Genomic DNA, 17,439 nt, shown 5'->3' on the forward strand with positions numbered 1-17,439 from the left:
TCAAGGGGAACTCCAGTTATTCAGAACTTCCTTACAAACTGGCCTCCATTTCCCAAAGATAACAAGCAGTCAGGGGGAGATAAACACCGGCCAAAAAGCTGATATAAATCAATATCTGCTCGCCTGGTTGCTCTGAGACTTCGGAGATGTCTTCAGACTGCACTCAAGCTGGTGTCAAGGTTTTAAAAACCAACCTTCCTAGTTATCATCTTAACCGAGTTTGAGCTAAAGCTAACTTTGAAATGCCTCAAGTTTCTCCCTCGCATCATTCTACCGTCACTCCTCTCCTGCTCTATAGCTGTCACGGTCTGCTGCCGTCAATTAAGATATCAGCTGCTTCCATCAAGCCGACAGCGCTGTGACACACCCTCATTGTTAGCCTATCACCTCGCTGCTGCTCTTTAAAAAACGGAGTCTTCCTCTGCCTTTCATGCTGATGTTATGCACACCCCTTCTTTCTCTTCAACACAGCCCCGCCCTTTCCTCATTCATCTGCTAATTATTTCACCAGTCTCTGCGGTGATAACGATCCTCCACCGTTAACGACGAGGCTCCATAAGGTGGTTTATTCAAAGTGCAAAGACAAACAGTTTAATGACCTCGACTGTTAAAGTAAATAAGCATCTGTAGTTTGTTTGTTTGTTGTCTCTCCTGATTGGATCATTTGCACCCTAAATTGACTCTCTACTTCCTGCTAAAGCTGGAATGATTATGGTTTATTATCATTTGAGGTGGATGGGAATCCTCTTGGAAAACATGACACCACATGGTGAATTCTGCAACATTGAGAAGTAAATTTGATGATAATTAATTTGGTTATTAGTTTGTTTTGCAGGAAATTGTCAATCAAATCTGACTGCTTCACGTCGGGGTCTTGTCTCGCCCTGTTGGGATTCTATGTCACATGGCCACCTCATCACTATTCATAATTTTCACGTGACGTCACATACTTATGGAACGGCCACCCTGGAGGGCAAAAAAAGGCTTCCAACTGCTACGGGCTACTGGGCAAAGACTGGACTCTGCTGCAAACTGGGTGTTTAATAACACTTTGAAAAATGCTGGACAGTTGTTTGTCAATTATAAGTGCAAGCTGGTGAGGAGACAAACCTGGGTTATGTTTCTGAAGAATCCATCTGAGAAAGAAACTCCTCAGAGGAGTAGATGTGGATTCATTCTATTAGATGCTCCACTGTCCCTGTTGAGGGAACAAAAACAACGACAACGATAAAAGTCCACACATCTTTGAGCGAGCATCTTATTAATAGAGCTGGATCAGGCTTGGACCAGCTTTTGTCATGCTGCTATAGGCCTAGACTGCCGGGGGAACTGGCACATTGACACACTGGGATCCTAGCTCACCCCCTTCCCCCCAACCCCCTCATCACTTACTTTAACTCTGCCTGTCCCATTAAAGTTACTAACCATAGACCTTTCTGGAGTCCCTGAGCTCCCTTGTCTCGTAGATTCCTCTGAGCTGCCGTAGACGTCCTCCTGCTGCGGACGATCTGGACTCCAGCTGATACGGACGTGCTGGACTCCAGCGGCAACAGCTTCTACGACTCGTCTCATCACTATCTCCTCTCTCTCTTACTCCCCTCTATCTGTCTTTCCAGACCCAACTCGGTCGAGGCATGATGGCTGTCTAACATGAGTCTGGTTCTGCTCGAGGTTTCTGCCTGTTAAAGGAAGTTTTTCCTCACCACTGTAACTAGCTAAATACTGCGGTGTGCAATGCTCATGATGGATTAAGGTGGGGTCAGACTGAGTTTTACCCTGTCTTGAAGTTGGGTCTCTGTTCATAATTTGACATAGAGTGGTCTAGACCTCCTATGTTTGTAAAAGCATCTTGAGATAACGTTTGTTGTGATTTGGCGCTATACAAATAAAGATTGATTGATTGATTGATTGATTGATTGATTGATTGATTGATTGATTAATGGTAAGTTGAGTATTTTAAGTTAATGTTTAGTCAATGTAGTACTCCTTCTGATATGGTCGGTGTCTGTGGACCGATGTAAACAACTCCAGCAGTAACTTGTTGACACCGCTAACGCTAGCTTAGTAGTAACGTTGCTGTTCAAAACCGGACACTTTTATCCTGACAGGTCTTAGGTAAGTAAAGAGGAAGGTTAATATTTAGTGTTGAGGCTTGATGGTGAAGTTTTGGGAGGGAGGGACGGTTTCACACATCTGCATGAATGGAACTCTGCTCTTTTTTGCCCTCCAGGGTCCTCGCTGGTCACGGCACTGAAAACTATGAATACAGTATCCCTTAAAGCTAGGGTTGGTAGCCACGGAAAACTAGCTTGACGTTTAATGTAGCATTTCTTCAGGACTCCGTCTAACCCCTCCCCCCCCTCCCCTCGTAGCTCCTCAAAAATGACGGCCCTGCTCACATGCACGAGCGCTGCTGCAGCACATGGTTTGTGTTTTGCACGTCAACTCATGTCTCACTAAGCGGTAAGAAAACACCAAAACATTCTCATAGTGAAAGTTAAAAACACAAACAAACAGGAAATGTACGCTTTGCAGGAGGGGGGCAGAACGGCAGGACAGGATCTGATTGGTTTCATCATTTGGCTCCTGATGGCAGGGATTGGTTGGTGTTTTCCCAGGTTTACTCCGGCTGTAGATAGTGGCTTTTTTAAGAACACATTGTGTATTGATTGCCATCGGGACATAAAGATCATTTAAACCAGTATAACAAAAAGTGGACCTAAATCTGACTACCAACCCCAGCTTTAATAAGAAAGGACGCCCAAACTCTGACTGTTTGGTCTAGCATATTTGATGTTCTCCCCCAAAAAAGCACAGATTCTAGAAACTGCAGAAAAGAGATTTCTCTGGTTACTGTATAAAAGTTTAATTCCCTGGGCAAATATTACTAAGAATACTAAAAATGGATAAAACTTTAATTTCTAAGAATCTAGGAACCTTGTCTTTTTTTAATGAGCTTGAGGAATGGGAACCACCGTGATTCTCAGAGCAGCTTGTTCAAGGAAGGCGTGCCCCAGGTGGCCAAAAGAAAAAGGTACAAAGATAATATCAAAGCAAACCTCAAGAAGTGCCACACAGGCCTTAAGACCTGGGAGGCCACAGCATCAAACAGGGCAGCCTGGAGACAACTTGTCCGAGGTGGAGCTGCGCAGTATAATGCCGATCTCCACAGTGCCGCGGAAAAGGAGATTGCCTCCACCAAAAAGGTCCCACCCAAACCCACAATCGCCACTGCCCACCCATGTCCACACTGCCCAAAAATATGCAGGTCCAGGATCGGCCTCTTTGCCCACCTGAAGACCCACAAGGACCAAGAAGGAGGACAGACATACTCAACCTTGAGTGTCCGCCGATGATGATGACTTTCTCTCGTTTCACTGATGTATGCGTATGGTGACTCTTTAAAATCATGTTCAACTCAAAGTGTAAGACTCTCAAACTGGTACAAAACACAGAATAGTGGCCAAACAGTGAAGTCCAGGCTTTATCCAGCAAATCTGTGACACTGTGTCCTACATCTTGTTGTTGTTTTCTACAGAAGTGAAGCGTTCTTTGGTGGTTTAAAAGGAAAATAAGCCCTCAAGAGTTTAAAGTTCTCAGTTGTGCTCTCTGCTTGGTGTTTTCTCTGAAGGAGTCCCAGGAACTGTTTGTTGTCAAAGGGCTTATTGGGTGGACGTTGATCCATTAGCCACCATTAGCTCCTTTACAGGTATTTACACGTCCATATGATCATCTGAAAACCAACAATGGGCTTCTATAGTCCTTACAGGTCCAGAATGCATCCACACGTAGGTTTATGTACAGTAAAACAGGATTACTGCCCAAAGGTTGAAGCTTTAATCCAACTAGTTCTCTGTTTATATGGTTGATTGTATTTGATTGGACAGCAGCACAGCAGCACTAAATCAAAACATTAGTCCAAACTAGCCGAGACATTTCTAAAGTTCATTCGGTTCAACCTCATTTAGTCAATCAATGATTCATTATTGCACAAATCATATTAATGCTCCAGGATGTAGCTTGTTTGACCCGCTCTAATGAAATGTAATATAGTTTTCAAAGCAGGTTATATTTATATCTGCTAGACTCACCCTGGTTAAAATGACAGTTGTTCCCATGTTGGATTATGGTGACACCATCTACCATTCTGCCTCCAAATCTACTCTGCAGAAGCTGGACTCTCTCTGTCACTCAGCCATACGTTTGGCCACAAATGCCTGTTTCAGAACTCACCACTGCGCTTTATACTCCTCTGTAAACTGGCCATCCTTACAAACCCGCCATGAAATACACTGGTACATGCTCATATACAAAACTCTCCTTGGACTGTCACCTCTGTATCTATGTAGCCTGTTACAATCTGCACCTTCCACTTACAACACACAATCAGCCGACCTGACCCTGCTGAAAATCCCCAAAACACATTCAGTTATCGGTCAGTCATCATTTCAGTCGGCTGTGCCCACAGACTGGAACAATTTTCAGAAAACTTTGAAACTGGTCCACTACATCTCAAAATCAGCCTTCAGGGTACTCTAATAAGAATTTGTTCTTAAAGCTGGGGTTGGTAATCAGATTTAGATACACTTTTTGTTATACTGGTTAAAATGATCTTTATGTCCTGATGGTAATCAATACATGATGTGTTCTTAAAAAAGAGTGAAAAAAAGCTGCTATCTACAGCCGGAGTAAACCTGGGAAAACACCAACCAATCACCGTTTTTTGGCTCCCCAAATTTTAAACCAATCAAATCCCGTCCAGCCGTTCTCCCCTCCTCCTGCGCGTACATTTCCCCGGCGTGCACTCCTCCGAGTCCCTGTCTCCTGCCTCTACTTCCCCTGACTCTATTTACTGCCCCTCTCGCTCGTCCTCGGGCCTGTCCCCTCTGACCTGATGAGGTGCTTTGCTCAGGACTGTAGTCCAGATCAGAGTCTAAAAAGCTCTCACCAACAAGCAGAATAATTAATGACGTTCAGTAAGTCCTACAGAAAATATATATTTATTGTAGCGTCCGTCCGGACGCTGTAGTGATGACGAGCCGATTCGTGAACACGTTGATCTTTAATAACCGGTCACTGTCGGCCGTGATCACGCCAACCAACAAAACAACAATCAATGTTTGAATGAATGAAGAACTTCTCCTCTTGTCTCTCCTCTCTCCAGCTCACACACTCTACACCTCTCCTGATGCCTTCACTGACCGTCAACACTGCATGATAGTTGTGAGTACTAACAGCAGCCATGTTTGTTTGTGTTTTTAACTTTCACTATGATAACGTTTTGGTGAGGACCGGTTTTGAATCAGTCACCATCATATGGTCAAGAATCAGCGGCGCTGAGCGGGGGGGCGTCGTTTTGGAGGAGCTCTGAGGGAGGAGGGGAGGGGTTAGACGGAGTCATGAGGAAATGCTACATTCAAATTCATGCTGGTTTTCCGAGACTACCAACCCTAGCTTTAATGACTTACCTGGTTAAATAAAGGTTAAACAAAATAAATCAAAAAAATATTTAGTTTCTTAGTACTTTCACGGAGTTTAACCAAAACTCCTCACCAAACCAAATCAATTCAACCGTTTGATCTTTAAAAAGCAAGAAAAGCAAAGGGAAGATTTTCTGCATTAGCCTCTGTGACAGTTCTGTCAACAACAACTGAAATGCTAACTCTGGCGCTCCAATTACAGGTCTGTAGAAGTGAACAGAAAGGGTTGGCATGCATGATAACAAATCCATATCATGAACAGACATTGAATCAGGTGTGCACTCCTCTGCATCAAACCACCATGCTCAGGTTTAAGACTCCTCCCCAGCACACATGGCTCCACTGCGTTTTGGCAGAGCGGCCATTAAAACAGGAGAGTGACCGTGAGGACGTCTGCTCTGTAAAGCCCTGAGTGCATTTCTGCGACAGCAACAGCAGCTCCGAGGGGAAAACTGTCTCCTGTCGTCAGTCTTGCCCTTGGCTTTTTTTCCAGTTAGTTCAAAGACCCTGTGGGGTATCCAGGGCTCATCATTTATTGATCTAATTCTTGTTTGATTCTATTTATAGCAAACCGCATCCGTACAGCAACACTTCCTTCTTTTCCCTCCCGCCTGAAACACACAACACTCGTGATCAAGCATATTATTATCAGGTTGAACTGTGTCAATGTCACAGCAGGGTAACCCAGGGATGAATCTATGGCTAGTCGTCTCTGTCGCTGTCACATCCACAGAAAAAACAGAGCGCACGCAGTGGGAGCCTCACAACATGGGGCATGCATATTTCAGATGCTCAATCTGAGTAGATGGCATCGCCACGTGTTCTCTTGGTTGCTAAGGGGCTGACGGAGGGGGGGCGCCTTTCTGGCAGAGGGTGTTATCCATATTAATGAACGTCTTTTGGTTGTGTGGCAGACATGCAGCCCGCCCAGTGTCAACACAAACTTTTCATGGAGTTACAGTAAGAAAGCCAGGATGGAATCTAATTTGATATTGAATCATAATTAGGATGTGTCTGGTTGGGACTTTCTCTACAGCGCGGGGAGGACACAGGTAAGATCAGAGAGAGCGCTCCATTCACTGACAACAGAGCTAACAAGAGGGAACAGCTGAGGGAGAAGGAGAGGTAATGGAGCTGGAAGAGGAGTCGCTGTACACTAAGAGTGGAGCAAGAGATTAAAAGGTTCCTCCAGCAGTCTAAAGACCTGTAAAGAAGAGACATGTAAGGCAGCTGGAGAGCTAAAGACCTTTAACATGCTGCAGGTATCTGAAGGCTGCAAGAACCGACCCCAAAGTGCCTGTTCTTTCAGGAAGACCAACAATCATAGCAGAAATCATGGGAAGAAAATTCCTAGTTTGACGAAAGATTATGAAAAATCATAAGCAAAGTAAAAGCACTGACACACACAGACCCTAATGGGGCCACTGTAACGATGACATCACTGCATTAGCTGGAGGTGAATTGGAGCCAAATTGGAGTGACACACTAATCGCCACTACAGGGTAGCAGTCATCAGAGGAGTCTTAAAATGTGGTCTTGGGTGCCAGAATAGACGGAGTAATAGTTAAATGTCAAAACTTTAATTCTACCGTACACCAGCAGGCAATGCATGTCAAGAAACAGCATGTTTACTGTTGTATGGTTGGATGACATTATGTATATTAAAGGTTATGATAATAGTCTAATCAGATATTGGTGTGGCATTAAGAGGAATATTTGGATTTCTCTGTACATTTTTTAGCACATAGGCTAACGTTTAGTAAACAAAACAGGCTGCAGCAGGCTGTTTATTTGTTGTCCTCCTTTGGATGATAGCCAAATTACTCAACCACAAATATATAAACATCTAAAGACTTATATGTCCTCAGTTTGCCATCCACTGAACATACGGCTCAGCCAGTCTACTCCTGCTACTCAGTGTTACTTCTTCAAGCAACACTCGGTCTCAGACAGAGGGTGACCTCACATATCCAGAGAGACCTGTGGTATCTTCCACCGTCGTCAAAAACAACTGGTGTTAGCATGTCTAGAGGATAGTTTTGCTTCCATCCAAGCCCCGCCCACCAAAAACTCATACTGTTTACTGACACGAAGAGGGTCCATTACCAAGCAGCAACCTTTAGGCGTGGGAGTTTGAGCCTAAGTGAAAGTGTCAGAAACTCTTAAAATGACCACTTGGTTATTAATAGGTAACACGAGGGTATGTCTATCTTGTGGGTGTCACATCAGGTAACTTGAGGCTCTAAACTGAACCTCTCAGCTGTGATTGTGGTGCTTATATCTTCTGGATATGTTCTCATGCAAATAATGGATGAATTCAGTGTTTGATTCAGACGATATGTTACTAACTGGTCATCCAAGTGGTCTCTACTGTGGTTTTTGGGGAGACAGAAATTCTAGCTAGGGATGCTCCGATCAGATTTTATGCTGCCGATTCCGATACCGATCAGCCATGAGTGCCGATCACCGATACCGATCACATGGATTTTCTGTACATTTTTCTATTTAGTTATGGTGAGTGCTACATGAACTGGGAAAAAAGGAACCATAAAATCACCTTAATTTAGAAAAAAAGGTCTTTTTACAAACTTCTTCAAGAGAAAAAATACAAAAAACTTGCAAGCACAATGCAGCAACTATTCAGTCAAAAGGACAACTGAGAGACACTTAAATGTACCTGCTATCAGTAACCTAATCTTTAACAGATTGGAAACATTGAGGCTCTCAACAGGCTAAATAGTGCAAAAAGTCAAATAAATAAATAAAAGACAATATATCTCACAAGTTTGTCTTTCTGAATATGCCATGTTTGAAACTCGTGAAACTTACAGAGAATGGGATTCCTTCTTTATGGAGACGTTCGATGTGATAGTACGCTGTCTGGTGGAGCTCTGACAGTGCTACGTCTGTGAATTATTTACGTCCCGGTGGCACGTAGCGGGGCTCCAAGTGAGAGAGCTGTCGGCGGAACCCGGTGTCTTCCACCACTGAGAAAGGCTCTTCTAGCCCGATTAATTCAATTATTTTTTGGGTTATTTGCTCACAGCCTTCTGACTGTCACACAGGCGAGTGTTGCCACCGTGGGCTGTGTTAGCTGCCGTCTCACTGATGCTGCTCCGGCTGTCTTCTTTTCATTCACTGCCGTGAGCCTCAAAAACTCACCATACTCCGCCAAGTGTTTGCTCTTTAAATGTCTTATTAAATTGGTTGTGTTGAAGCTTTTTTTAACGTGCTTCCCCTGCAAGGTATTTTTTCGTTGCATGTGTTGCAGGATGCAAACTTTACATCACTTTCACAGACTGTGTAAAAGTTCCACACCAGACATGTTTGTTGTGGTTTGCCGCTGCACGCCTGCGCAGTGTGAAGGAAAGGGGGAGGGGGCACACGACACACAGGTCCTCTTCAGGCTGCAGGCTGCAAAGTATGAGCCACAGGTGATGGTTTTTTGTGATCGGCAATGAAAGGCATTGATCGGCATACACCGATCACGTACTTTTTCACAGAAATCGGCCGATTATGATCGGTGGCCGATCGATCGGAGCATCCCTAATTCTAGCTCTTTTTTTAATTCATTATTTGGTAAATACAAACATTATATTAGCAGGTATTGGTTTCTGCAGTCGGCCGTTGTACCTGGTTTGTTAGCCTGTCTAGTGTTTATAATACATTCATTTATTTGTGTAGCCTGCACATTGTTGGCTTTTCGCTGGTCAGGTAAGTCCAAACTATCTGCCAGTTTGCAGCATGACACCCCGCCTTTTTGGGTCAAAATTATACGCAACTCTAATTAGCTACCACAACAAATTTAATCCATCTAATTAACCAATTAATGAATTATCCTCAGATATGCAAAGTAGAATTGAAGCAACAAGGTTTGCTTTTCGCTTACTCCTCTCCTGTTCCACCCTACATCCAAATATGGTCACTTCTGGCTCAGAAGCAGCTAAGATGGCAATGGTGGTCACACAAAACCAAGCGCTTCAAAACAAGAGTTCACAAACCAGGAGGCTAGGTTTAGGGCAGGGGTGTCAAACTCATTTCAGTTCAGGGGACACATACAGCCCAATTTGATCTAAAGTGGGCTGGACCTGTAAAATCCTAACATATTAACCTTTGTTTTCATGCAAAATAGTATGTTCTGAAAATGTTCACATTACATGAACTCTTTTTTTTTTTTTTTACAAAAACAGTTGTTGTATTTTTCGCAATTATGAGTCTCATAGTGGGCCGAATATGATATTCTTTAAAGGTGACATATCACGCTTTTTTCATCAATATATATTGGTCTAAGACGTCCCCAAAACATGTATTGAAAGTTTATGCTCAAAAAAACACTTTGAAATCAGATTTTGGTCTGCCTGAAAAGCCCTCTTCTTCAGTCCTCCTCAGAACAGTCTGTTTTCTCTCTGACCACGCCCCCTCAGGAAGTGGATGTGGCCTCGGCTGTCCAGCACGTTGATCTAATGTTTACATGTTGGCTGAATATACACGGCTGCTCAGAGATCACGTTACTTCAACCCTCTGAATCTGATCCTGACGGAGAGGCGCCTGCAGCAGGACCTTTCTGAAGGATTGGTCACAGATTTAGTGTTACTTGTTGTTTTATTTATCAGTATGTAGACGTGTGTCTTGGTACACAACTACCAACATGTAGCTATGTGGCTATGCTAACTAGCGCTAGCACTTATCCATGATAAATAAAAATCATCCACTAGATCTTCAAATCTGCAGACGTGGGGAGTAAAACCGACCTCTGCCAGAAAGGCAGCAGGACCTTTCCTGAAGGATTGGTCACAGATTCTGTGTTTCTTGTTGTTTTATTTGTCAGTATGTCGACGTGTGTCTTGGTACACAGCTACAGCTACGACATGTAGCTGTGTAGCTATGCTAACTAGCGCTAGCACTTATTCATGACAAATAAAAATCATCCACTAGATCTTCAAATCTGCAGACGTGGGGAGTAAAACCGACCTCTGCCAGAAAGGCAGCAGGACCTTTCCTGAAGGATTGGTCACAGATTCTGTGTTTCTTGTTGTTTTATTTGTCAGTATGTCGACGTGTGTCTTGGTACACAGCTACAGCTACGACATGTAGCTGTGTAGCTATGCTAACTAGCGCTAGCACTTATTCATGACAAATAAAAATCATCCACTAGATCTTCAAATCTGCAGACGTGGGGAGTAAAACCGACCTTTGTGTTTATTAAGACAGCCTACAACTAGCATGCCTCCCTCCTAAGCTCCTTGTTAGCACACATTTGTGCAGGTAATGAAAAACGGAGGAGGGGATTCAGTATTATTTTATACAGTCTATGGGCTGAACAAGCTCCGAGCTCTGACTCCGTGACAGACCGGATATTGTTGTTACGTAACAAAAACACGGAAGTCTGAAACGGCTCGTTTCACACACATTTACAGAAAGGTGGAGAAATCAGAACAGGGGCAGAATGGATTTTTTTCATTCTCGGGGGGTTTGTAGACAGGGACACATATTTCAGGTAGAGAACCATTAAAAAGTCCATTTTGCATGATATGTCACCTTTAAGCCCTGAAACCTGCTGTGAACACACCGAGCACACAGGTTTCCAATTCACCTTACACTGAGTCTAATGTTTACTGCAAAAGAACAGAGATTATAATAATGAAGAAGGTAATGTTGACTATTATGGACCCCCTCTGCTCCAGCATGAACAGTTTGCTTGCTGGACAGTGTTGTATGCAGGGGTCCAAAAAGTCTATGAATTTCCACCGGATTATGCAAACTGCAAATATTCGTTTTCCTCACTTTAGGAAAAAAGTAGCTGAGTGCCGTTCATGTGCCCCCTGTCAGCAGTTTGATTGTAGGACAAATTTGACATAGCAGTCCCTTTTATTGAAAATTTGCAGTTAATGTCTTCTCTGTAGTTTTTTCACTTTGCACAGTTCATTGGAATCTCTGGCGGGCCGGTTTTTGCCAGCGGGCCGTATGTTCGACACCCCTGGTTTAGGGAGATAGAAATTCTAACTTTTTTAGTTTTATAGATAATAAGGTAAGTACAAATGATACATTAGCAGGTGTTGGTGTCTGCAGTATCTTGAACCTGGTTTGTTAGCCTGTCTGGTGTTTCTAATCCGTTAATTTATTTGTGTAGCCCATGCATTGCAGTAAAGATCATTGTTGGCTGTTTCCTGGTGGTCAGGAAAGTCCAAACTAGCTGCCACAACAAATTGAATCCATCTAATGATCCTATTAAGGAATTATCCTTGGATATAGACCGTAGAACTTTGGTAACTTAGGGTTTACTCTTCTCTTCCTCCTCTTCTGTTCCACCCTACTTCCATATATGGTCACTTCTGGCTCAGAAGCAGCTAAAGTGGCAATGGTTGGCACGCCAAACCAAGAGCTTCAAAACAAGAGTTCACAAACCAAGAGGCTGGGTTTAGGGAGACAGAAATTCTAACTTTTTTAGTTTTATAAATAATAAGGTAAGTACAAATGATACATTAGCAGGTGTTGGTGTCTGCAGTATCTTGAACCTGGTTTGTTAGCCTGTCTGGTGTTTCTAATCTGTTAATTTATTTGTGTAGCCCATGCATTGCAGTAAAGATCATTGTTGGCTGTTCCCTGGTGGTCAGGAAAGTCCAAACTAGCTGCCACAACAAATTGAATCCATCTAATGATCCTATTAAGGAATTATCCTTGGATATAGACCGTAGAACTTTGGTAACTTAGGGTTTACTCTTCTCTTCCTCCTCTTCTGTTCCACCCTACTTCCATATATGGTCACTTCTGGCTCAGAAGCAGCTGGTCATGGTGGCTACGTCCACTTCTTAAATACTCCCTATCAGCAAAAACAAACTAATACAAATATTTTTTCTGCAAAAAGTCAGGTAAATATCAAAATCCCCACAATGAAATCTGGGTTTGAGAAGCAAAAAAAGTTGTGCTACAAACATTTTCTTCCTTTATTTGTCTCTCAACACTTGTGCGAGTACAGGGTTTAAAAGGGTCTTGGATTATAATTGGATTTATTCACAAATAAGCTTCTTTATTTACATTTAATCCTGGTTTAATTTGTGTCCTGGAACTGCGATGTGTGAGTACAGGGAACGGTGCTGCTGTGTGGTAAACAGTTCATGTCGGTCTGTGCAGTTAATAGAAATCATGTGTTAGAGAGTGGGGAGGTAATGAGCAGCGAAAATACATATATTTTTTAGAACTATTGATACTTATTGCACTGCTGCACCGGGGAGATATAAATATTTTGCACTCATTCCCCAAATCAAGAACTATCACCTTCACCTGCATATTGCTTTCTGCAAAATACACACGTCTGGATAAATACTGCATTACCCAGAATTCTGCTCGTTCTACTGAAGAACATATTCAGACTTTTACAAAGATGTTCTTAGTTTTGCACAAAGAAGCATATTCTTACACATTAGTCTTTGCTTTATGGGTCATATGCATATTGTCAGACTCATTTAGGACTATTTCAGTGAAGAAGGATTTAAAAAATGCAACAAAAAGGGAAAAAATCAATGTACCATCATGAGACTGTGCACCCCAGTGGGAACAAAATGGAGTGAATGAGCAGAATATAGGGAAAACCTCCAGACAAAAAGACAAGAGAAAAGACCAATAATCTCTTCCTCCAGGCGTTCCTATTTATAGGAGTCATATGTCACTCCAGATTAAGGTCAATGATGGCGTTTTGCTGCCCTCTGCTGGAGAAGAGAGTTTGTAGTTCTGTTAATATAAATGTAAATCTACAGTATTCAGTGTACCTGCTCTAAATCCTTCATATTGAATCAGCATCAGAATACATGTATGTTTTATTCCACCTCTGAACACCTTAGGGTCACATTTTACAGCTCACACATTTTTGTGTATGCCTGAAGTTTTCACCACACAGCACAGGATATAATTCAATTAATTGGACCAGGAGCACACATCCACAAATCACATCCCACGTTGGCCCCAGGCTCTGGTTTCTTAAAGCTCATATGACATAAAAAGAACATGAAATCGGCTCCGAATAGAGCCTCTAAGAAGGCTGGTATGTCGGAGATTATTGAGCCCTTTGGGCAAATGTACGGTTTGTGATATCGGATTAAAATAAAATTGACTTGACTTGTCCATGAGCTTCTAAAGGGGAAGGTTAATGGATTTCACGTTATTAAAAACAACATTTATTAATTAATTAATCCTTGTTTTATTCTCTTTCTGCACACTGTTTTTTGGTCCAGGCCTTTATTGATGGGAAAGCTGTGGAGAGACAGGAAGTATTGGAAGGAGGGAGCGGTGCAGGCATGCATCAGGGGGCGTGGGCGAGGCAAGGAGTCAAGTCCCTGCCTGGCTAATGCATGAGGGACTTTGTCTCTGAACATGAGGCGCCTGCTCTACTGACTGAGCTGGACTGCAACCTCACACAACCTGAACTCTAAACAGTAATCACATTTCATAATGGATCCTCATCTGCCTGATTATCACACAAATGGCCTCCTTGTTATATTTCATTGATTGTACATATAAAAATATGATTCAATGAGAACTTAATTTCATTCTAAGAGGTAAAAAATGATTAAATGTTGATTTTAAATCCTTAAAGGCCTTCAGGTCCGGTGTACAGAACTGCTGCATGTCTCTTTTCCAAGTGTCCTTCTCTAGTCACCGTCCTATCCTCTTAATATGGGCATACAAAACAAAAATGATAACAGTTATCTAAAACATGTGGCTTAAAATGTCTGTGCTCAAAGTGAAATCCAACTCAAATCTGAAAATGCTATTGTCTTAGTTTGGCCCTACTCCTATCTGCTATAATGGAGAACTCAGTCTCACTAAAGCCAGGGGGAGCTTTTAAAGTTTTGTCTTCACTCAGGTAAACCTGTTGTCCTGTCCATTGTTTCATACAGTCTATGGTTCATACCTGCACACATGTGATCACCCTGATTTTTAGCAGGAAAAAGTGGTTCTTGTTTTTATGTCCTTAAACTTTGGAACTTAAAAGGGCGGGCTCTGTATTTTTTTTTTAAAAGTAAACTAATGACTTAACTTTTTAATCTGGCTTTTGAAGTGATTTGTTTTTTGGACCTGGACTGCTTTATTACCATTATTACCATTGTTCTAGCATAATTTTTATTTTATTCTATCTTAATTTATGTTATATAATTTTTAATTATATTTTCTGATATCTATCTGATTTTATTTTATTGATTTTACTGTGATGATTTTGTTTTATTTTTCTAATATCTGATTTTATTTAATTTTAATGATTTAATTTGATTTTCTGATATATTTTTTTATTGTAATTATTTTAATATGATATTTATCAGATTTTATTTTATGGATTTTATTGATGTGATTTTATTTTATTTTTCTGATATCCATCTGATTTTATTTCATTCATTTTATTGAAAAAAAAATTATTTTATTTTCCTGATATTAGTCTGATTTTATTTTATCAATTTTTGTGGTAATGATTTTATTATATTTTTCTAATATTTGATTTAATTTAATTTTAATGATTAATTTGATTGTATTTAATTTTAATGATTTATTAAGATTTTCTGATATTTTATTTTATTGTAATTATTTTAATATGATATTTATCTGATTTTGTTTTATGGATTTTATTGATGTGATTTTATTTTATTTTTCTAATATCCATCTAATTTTATTTCATTCATTTTATTGAAATCTTTTTTTATTTTATTTTTCTGATATTAGTCTGATTTTATTTTATCAATTTTGTTGTAATGTTTTTATTTTTTTCAATTTCACTGTAATGATTTTATTTTATTTTATGATTTTTTTTTATAATTTTATTGTAATGGGTTTATTTTATTTTATGATATTTATCTCATTTTAATTTATTGATTTTATCATAACAAATTTATTTTTATTTTTTCATATTACTTTCCTCCATCTTGTTTTAGCCCTGTATCATTTTACCTATTGCTGTTTCTTTCCTCTCTCTCTGTTCTATTGTGAAGCACTTTGGGCTGCATGCGTGAATATATGAAAGGTGCTGTAGAAATAAAGTTGAGTTATGTTCACACATGCAGCTCAGCCTAAATCCTTATTTCTAAAAGGTACAGATATTTTTCTTCTCTCCTCAAAGTTGACCTTTTGAAGTAATTGCTTCTTGTCTAACAACACCAACATGTCGTACATTATTATGGAAATGTAACACGTGCAATAATGTACCGATTGAAGCCCTGAGGAGAGATATTTTCTACAAGTGGAAGCTCTGAAACGACTCTAGTCTATAAATACAAATGTTTTAATTTCTGTATGAACACGGCCGACATTACAGCGTGTCCTCTATGATCTCTGAATCAATCCCCTCCCTCAGCCAGCATATGGATTAACTGTACCTACCTGCTGTACATGCAGCCATTGTTTCAGCCTTCTTGGTATTACGTCAATACTAAGTCATGTCAACAGGAGAACAACGCAAAATGACACAAAACATCTATTAGAGCAGAACTGTGACAGCTCAGGACTGTTTATGAAACTGCAGAATGATTGGTTGTTTCTGTGTTTCAGTGTTATTGCCATAAATAAAAGAGTTTTTATGTCAATGGTGTAAAATCTGTATCCTCACAGCAGTAAATCCTACATAATATCACTCTAATACCTAACCTTTGCTTTCACAGGAATCAATGTCCCACAATCCTCCAGTGTTCTGCGACATGGATGGTTGTGTCAGGGTTATATTTCAGAGTGAATGTCACAGATTTCATTTTTAGTATGAGGCCATGCTTTATTGCCAGGGGGAAAATGACAGGGGTGAGAAAAAGTAAGAGTTAAGCTGAAGGGTCTCTGTGGGATTTAATCAAGTCTGCTGAAGAGAAGCAAAATACAATGTTGCTCTTGGAAAATAGGGATAGGGACATGATCTTTGAATGCTAGAATATTCGTTCTCTGATTAAAAATCAAAGAGTTAATGCAAATATCTCATTTTGAAAGTACTAATTTCATCGTTTTCACTGGTGCCTGATTGTAATACGGTATTCCTGCCAGACGGTGGCTATAGAGCGTCTTAAAGCTGTTTGCTAACCGCATTAAATAACAGAAGAAGAATGCTTACTGCATTAAATAGCAAAAGAATTAGAAAGCATTAGCAGCAGTTGCTGGAAATTCGTTGAGCATGGCTGTAAAATGTAATCATACACGCCAGGCTGCTGCGTCACAGAAACACCGACATAAAGGTCCAGACAGACCGCTACTAGCAGCACATCGTCCCGCTTGATTACGAATAATCGCCGAATAGATGCCAGTGATCATCGGATAGTATTTTGGCTTGATATGCCCACCCCTATTGGCAAAATGACCAGCCTGCCTTATACGCACTTTTATAGATGTTTAACTTAAAAACACCAAAAACATGAAATTAAATGCAGTTCAAAACTCAGTGCTTACAGGAACTATCACACACCACCATCATACTCCTTAAAGGGATAGTGCTGTTTTTTTTAAGTTGGGCTGTATGAGGCTATTTACAAACCAGCCAGAGAACCTGCACAGAAGCTACAGGCTATCAACTGCGACAGATGGAATCACCTCTACCACATCATTCAGCTCATTTTAGGAAAGTCTGACCCAAACATTTAAGTCAGTATGAGTGCAAGATTTAGACATTTTTCAGAGCTTTACTTTGTCATCAGAACGCCTGCAGTGCACTGATCAGCTGTTTGGGTCTGCAGGCTTTGAAAGAGACCAAAAAGTACACACACTTAAAAGAGACTAAATCTGATAGTGACCGGGACATGTTGCTTTAAGAGGAAACCTTTATGAGCTGAAGTTCATAGGAGGAAGAACAAGACTCATCGGACCAAAGGAGAGAGGGGAGGAACTACAGTAAATGAGAGAAGCACGTTTTTCTTATTTTTACCTTTTGTATTTATTTATTTATTCTTAAATATTAACCTATTTATGTTTTTGTACTTTCATTATTGTCTTTTTTTCTATTCTC

At 40.8% G+C, this 17,439-nt stretch overlaps 1 protein-coding gene across 1 annotated transcript in view; it reads right to left on the bottom strand.

Annotated features, from left to right (window-relative positions):
• thrab (thyroid hormone receptor alpha b) overlaps nucleotides 1-17,439 on the bottom strand; it is a 482,714-nt gene that overhangs the window by 418,757 nt on the left and 46,518 nt on the right. The gene's annotated exons all lie outside the window — the stretch shown is intronic.

This window comes from Notolabrus celidotus, chromosome 18 (assembly GCF_009762535.1).
Source record: "Notolabrus celidotus isolate fNotCel1 chromosome 18, fNotCel1.pri, whole genome shotgun sequence".
In the NCBI taxonomy this organism is placed as follows: domain Eukaryota; kingdom Metazoa; phylum Chordata; class Actinopteri; order Labriformes; family Labridae; genus Notolabrus; species Notolabrus celidotus.